We start from the raw sequence: 6257 nt of genomic DNA on the forward strand, positions 1-6257 counted from the left end.
GATTTTGCTCCAAGGTATTTATATGTATGCTGCTGCTGCTGCTGCTGCTAAGTCGCTTCAGTCGTGTCCAACTCTGTGACCCCATAGATAGCAGCCCACCAGGCTCCACCGTCCCTGGGATTCTCCAGGCAAGAATACTGGAGTGGGTTGCCATTTCCTTCTCCAATGCATGAAAGTGGAAAGTGAAAGTGAAGTCGCTCAGTTGTGTCTGACTCTTAGCGACCCCATGGACTGCAGCCCACCAGGCTCCTCTGTCCATGGGATTTTCCAGGCAAGAGTACTGGAGTGGGGTGCCATATATACATATGTATGAATATCTGTATATATTGTATACGTTAGTACTCCAGAAGCCAACCTTTTGTGGTGTGTGTTGCAGAGGTGGTTAAAGAATTATAGGACAAAGTATTAAAAACTTGTAGCCTTTTGATCATCTCAAAATTTTTTATTCTCGTCTTTCCTGTTGTTGTTCAGTTACTAAGTCCTACTCTTTGCAAGCCCATGAAATGCAGCACACCAGGCTTCCCTGTCCCTCACTATCTTCCCGAGTTTGCTCAAACTCATGTCCATTGAATTGATGATGCTATCCAACCATCTCATCCTCTGTTGCCCCCTTCTCTTGCCCTCAATCTTTCCCAGTATCAGGGTCTTTTCCAATCAGTCAGTTCTTCGCATCAGGTGGCCAAAGTATTGGAGCTTCAGCTTCAGCATCAGTCCTTCCAATGAATATTCAGGGTTGCTTTCCTTTAGGATTGACTGGTTTGATCTCCTTGCAGTCCAGGGGACTCTCTCAAGAGTCTTCTCTACCACCACAATTCTAAAGCATCAATTCTTTGGCGCTCAGCCTTCTTTATGGTCCAACTCTCACATCCTTACACAACTACTGGAAAACACATAGCTTTGACTATACGGACCTTTGTTGGCAAAGTGATGTCTCTTCCAAGGAGCATGTGTCTTTTAATTTCATGGCAGCAGTCATTGTCTGCAGTGATTTGGAAGCCCAAGAAAGTAAAATCTGTCACTGTTTCCACTTTTCCCCTTTCTATTTGCCATGAAGTGATGGGATCAGATGCCATAATCTTAGTTTTTGCATGTTTGGTTTTAAGTCAGCTTTTTTGCTCTCTTTCACCCTCATCAAGAGGCTCTTTACTTGCTCTTCACTTTCTGCCATTAGAGTGGTATCATCCGCATATCTGAGGTTGTTGATATTTCTCCCAGCAATCTTGATTCCAGCTTATGCTTCATCCAGCCCAGCCTTTCACATGATATACTCTGTATATGTTAAATAAGCAGGGTGACAATATACAGCCTTGAAATACTCCTTTCCCAATTTTGAACCAGTCCATTGTTCCATGTCCAGTTCTGTTGCTTCTTGACCTGTATACAGGTTTCTCAGGAGACAGGTAAGGTGGTCTGGTATTCCCATCTCCTTTAAGAATTTTCCACATTTTGTTGTAACCTACACAGTCAAAAGCTTTAGCATAGTCAAAGAAGCAGAAATAGATTTTTTTTTTTATTCCCTTGCTTTTCCTATGATCCAATGGATGTTGGCAATTTGACCTCTGGTTCTTCTGACTTTTCTAAATCCAGCTTGTACATCTGGAAGTTCTTGGTTCACGTACTGTTGAAACCTACCTTGAAGGATTTTGAGGATTACCTTGCTAGTATGTGAAATGGGCGCAATTGTATGGTAGTTTGAACATTCTTTGGCACTGCCTTTCTTTGGGATTGGAATGAAAATTGACCTTTTCCAGTCCTGTGGCTATTACTGAATTTCCTGTTGTCTCTTCATTACTGAGTACCTCATTTCAGCCATTTTAACTCACAAATATTGGGAATGAAAAACAAAAATCAGATACGAGCTTAACTTTCCTGCATTTCATAGTGGATTACACTTCCCTAAATTTTTCAGACAGTATTTCTTTTTCTAGCTCCTCTTGACATTCAGAGACCTCAAGGATATATATATATATATATATATATATATCCACACATATACACACATATATATGTATATATATGTGTGTGTATATACATATGTATATATAAAATATATGTATCTATAATCAAGGCTCTATCTATGTAATATAGCTATATCCACACATTCATACTCATTGCCTCTCTAAACTCTCCCCCCAAAATCACGATTGATCCCCTCTATGTGGATGTCTCCTACATCTCTCTAAGCACACACACTGAGAGCAATCTCTAACACCTTTTAGTACCACAAATGAAATATACCGTATTTAAAACACCTTTCAAACATGGTTTTCATTTCCTGGAGGTTCTATTTCCACAATGAGGCTACCAAAGTTCAAGAACCTCATCCACCACTGCCTACTCTTTCCAACTTCATTCTCAATTCAGTTCAGTCGCGTCCGACTTTGTTTCCCAGCATCAGGGTCTTTTCCCGTGAGTCAGTTCTCTGCATCAGGTGGCCAAAGTATTGGAGTTTGGCTTCAGCATCAGTCCTTTCAATGAATATTCAGGGCTGATTTCCTTTAGGATTGACTGGTTTGACCTCATTGCTTCGTTCTCAAGCCTTTTCAACCAATAGATAACTTTTAAAATCCCCAGAATATCTTTCATGGTTTCCCACCTATTTCTATTGCTACTCCACTTGGTCAAGCCTCTACTATAATTTTGGGTGGATTATTGTGCTGGCCTTTCCCACTGTGGACCCCGTATTATACACACTAACTATCCTTTAAACTCCAGACTGATGATGTCTCCTGGCCAGAACCTTTCAGTAACTCTTTATTTTCTACACACTAGGTTTGTCAGTCTGGCACTTAAAATGCTCCATGTCCTGGTTCTACAATATCTTTTTCATCTTTCACCTTTACTTTTCTCATTTTCCAGCCAGATTGTATTAGTTAGTATGTCTTGTGGTTACCAAATCCATTCTTCTGCTTAAGCTTTTCTTCTGCCTAGATACTAGAAAGACATTTTAATATGTCCAAATCCTACTTAAGGTCTTAGCTCAAATGCTTTCTTCTCATGTCTCCTCTTGAACAACTAGAGCAATAATCAGTATCTTTCTTATGGTACTTACCACCCTGTAGCAGGCATCTGTAGTTACTTATGTGGATTATTTTGACAATGAGAACCTTTGGGATACACTTCAATTACATGTTATTTTTGTATCCTCGCCTCTGTGCCTAGCACAGTGCTTTGAGTGTACATGAATGGTGGCTTCAGTAAAAACATACCGTTAACTGATTAGAGTAATTCAACTGTTGGTTTTTTCTTTAAGGATCCTTGTGGCTGTACATTCAAATGCAGTAGACTTGTTTCTTGGCAGGCTTTTAATTTTCTTGCAAAGAACACCCATCAGATTAGATCAGATCAGATCGGTCACTCAGTCATGTCCGACTCTTTGCAACCCCATGAATCGCAGCACGCCAGGCCTCCCTGTCCATCACCAATTCCCGGAGTTCACTCAGACTCACATCCATCAAGTCAGTGATGCCATCCAGCCATGTTATCCTCTGTCGTGCCCTTCTCCTCTTGCCCCCAATCCTTCCCAGCATCAGTTTTTTCCAATGAGTCAACTCTTCGCATGAGGTGGCCGAAGTACTGGAGTTTCAGCTTTAGCATCATTCACTCCAAAGAAATCCCCGGGCTGATCTCCTTCAGAATGGACTGCTTGGATCTCCTTGCAGGCCAAGGGACTCTCAAGAGTCTTCTCCAACACCCCAGTTCAAAAGCATCAATTCTTTGGCGCTCAGCCTTCTTCACAGTCCAACTCTCACATCCACACATGACCACAGGAAAAACCATAGCCTTGACTAGAAGAACCTTTGTTGGCAAAGTAATGTCTCTGCTTTTGAATATACTATCTAGGTTGGTCATAACTTTCCTTCCAAGGAGTAAGTGTATATTCTTCCACAAAGAACTGCACATTGTAATGGTAGTATCCCTCATGCCCGCCCTACCCCAGGTGACTGCCAGTACAGGCTCTATGAACATAAGCAGAATACCTAGATTCAGAGGTGGTAGTTCTACTGCACTGTGCATGGCCCAGGGCAATGATAATCATGCTTAAGATAGATTTAAGACCATTTAAGAAAGACATTGACATGTGGTAGATATCCAGAGAAAGGAGCTAGAATTATTAGAGGTTTACAATATTGACCTATCTATCCATCCAACACATATTTAAAAGCATGTACTATAAAACTTAAGACTGCCCTCAGAAGACTTATGTTCTAGTGTTCATGGGGGTAGCTACAGCAACTAATACTACATACAGTATACATACAGAAATGGACACATGGTATTGTTACTATATACAACACACAATGGAGAAAAATTAAGCAGGGGAAAGAAGATAGAAAGTGGTGAGGAGGTGTCATTTTAGCGGGAGCTCAGGGGAACACTTCCTTGATGAAGTGATGATTGAGCAGGAACTGAAGGATGTGTTAGTGAGAAATGTGGTTGTCTTAGGGAAGTTCCCAGGTGGAGGAAATGGTAAGCAGAAAGCCTTGGGATGGAAGCAAGCCCAGTGTGTGAATAACACAGATGAACATGGATGTGGGTGGCAAGCTGTAGAAATGGGGACTTTAGATCACTTAGGACTTTTACTCAGAAACAGGAAGCCACTTGGGGATTTTGGCTACAGAGAAGATAAAGGGAAGCCAATTAGCTGGCTATTATATTTCACATGAAAATCACGGTAGCCTTGGCTAGAGTCAGAGAAGAGATGAAAAATGGCTGAATTCCAAACGTGTTTTTGGTAAAGTTGCCAAGATGTGCTGACAGACTGGAAGTGGGTTGTTAGAGAGGAGTTAGTTAAAGAATCAGAAGGAATGGATTTGCCATGATTAAATTAGAGGACTTGGGAGAATTGAGGTGGGAAAGGGGAAAAGATATGCTTCGTACTTAGTACAACTGGGAAGAGACAGTTTTAAGAGGTAGGGAGGAAGGCAGTAGGGAAGAGAGTTCTGTAAAGAATAGATCCAGCTCCAAATGGATAGGGTGTCACTGTAAATAACCAATGAGTTTCAGGTATATCTGCTTCATGAGAGAACATATAGGGAACCATGGGAGCTGATTTATAAGGATTCCTCTAACTCAAGATTCTAATCATATTCATACACATACCCGTTTTATCTTTCCTTCAATATCACAGAAGAAAGCAAAGGGAATTCTCTGGCAGGCCAGTGGTTAGGACTTGGCCTTCTCACTGCTGAGAGCCCAGTTTCAATCCCTAGTCAGGGAACTTAGATCCCACAAGCTGAGTGGCATGACCAAAAAGGAAAAAAAAAAAAAAGGTAAATCTAATATTTGGTATCAAGTATCTTACTATTATTTTAAAAAATCAATTTAAAATTTCAAGAATTAAATTCACACCTGACAATCTACCTCCCAACTAGAAAGTTCCAGAACAGGGATCTTATGCTTTATTCCAATGCTGAGGATATAGTAGGCACTCTATAGGTGAATAGACAAAATAAACAAATGAAAATTTACAATTTCAAAACTTTTGATAGATTGCTGAAATGTCCCCTAAATATGCAGTACTAATTCATATTTCATTCACCAAGAGTATGATAGGGCTTATTTTCCCCTGTGTTGTTAATACTGGTAATTGTTTTTAACTACTGATAATATGAGGTGATAATCAGCATTTCATAGATTTTACTTGTACTTTTTATAACTAGTGATGTCCAGTACTTTTCATGCTCCATTAGCCATCAATATTTTTATTCTTGTGAACTGCATTTTAATGTATTTTGCCCATTTTTCAATGGTCTTTTCCTATCAACTGAAATGAGCTCTTCAATTATTGGACATCAAAACTGTCATATTGCATTTTTATCTTATGCCATGAAAAATTAAAAACAAATTACTTGTTGCTTTAAGTCAAATCCTTTTGCAAACCACACTTAATTTCATAAACTCAATATATGATAAATTACTGATTATGGGTAAGGCAATGTACTAAGTATTACATAGTGGGTACCAAATAAAAGGCCCCCAAACATCCCATTTTTAGGGATATTACAATGATGAAAGGGTGTTCAGCATGCTTATAAGGTTGTAAGTGCAGTAACTGCTGTAAGCGTGGTAGTTCACTGTTCTTATGAGACTATCTCCTCCTTCTGAGATTCAGGTAATTTTTAAGAAAGATAAAAAATGAATTAGGCAGAGAGGTGAGATTTGAAGGGGCTGAAGTGGAGGAAACAGAAAACACACACAATGCATGTTCAGGGAATAGTGAATAATCTAGTGCAGGCCGAACAATTTTGAAGGAA

Source organism: Bos javanicus, chromosome 10, assembly GCF_032452875.1.
Source record: "Bos javanicus breed banteng chromosome 10, ARS-OSU_banteng_1.0, whole genome shotgun sequence".
NCBI classification, from domain to species: domain Eukaryota; kingdom Metazoa; phylum Chordata; class Mammalia; order Artiodactyla; family Bovidae; genus Bos; species Bos javanicus.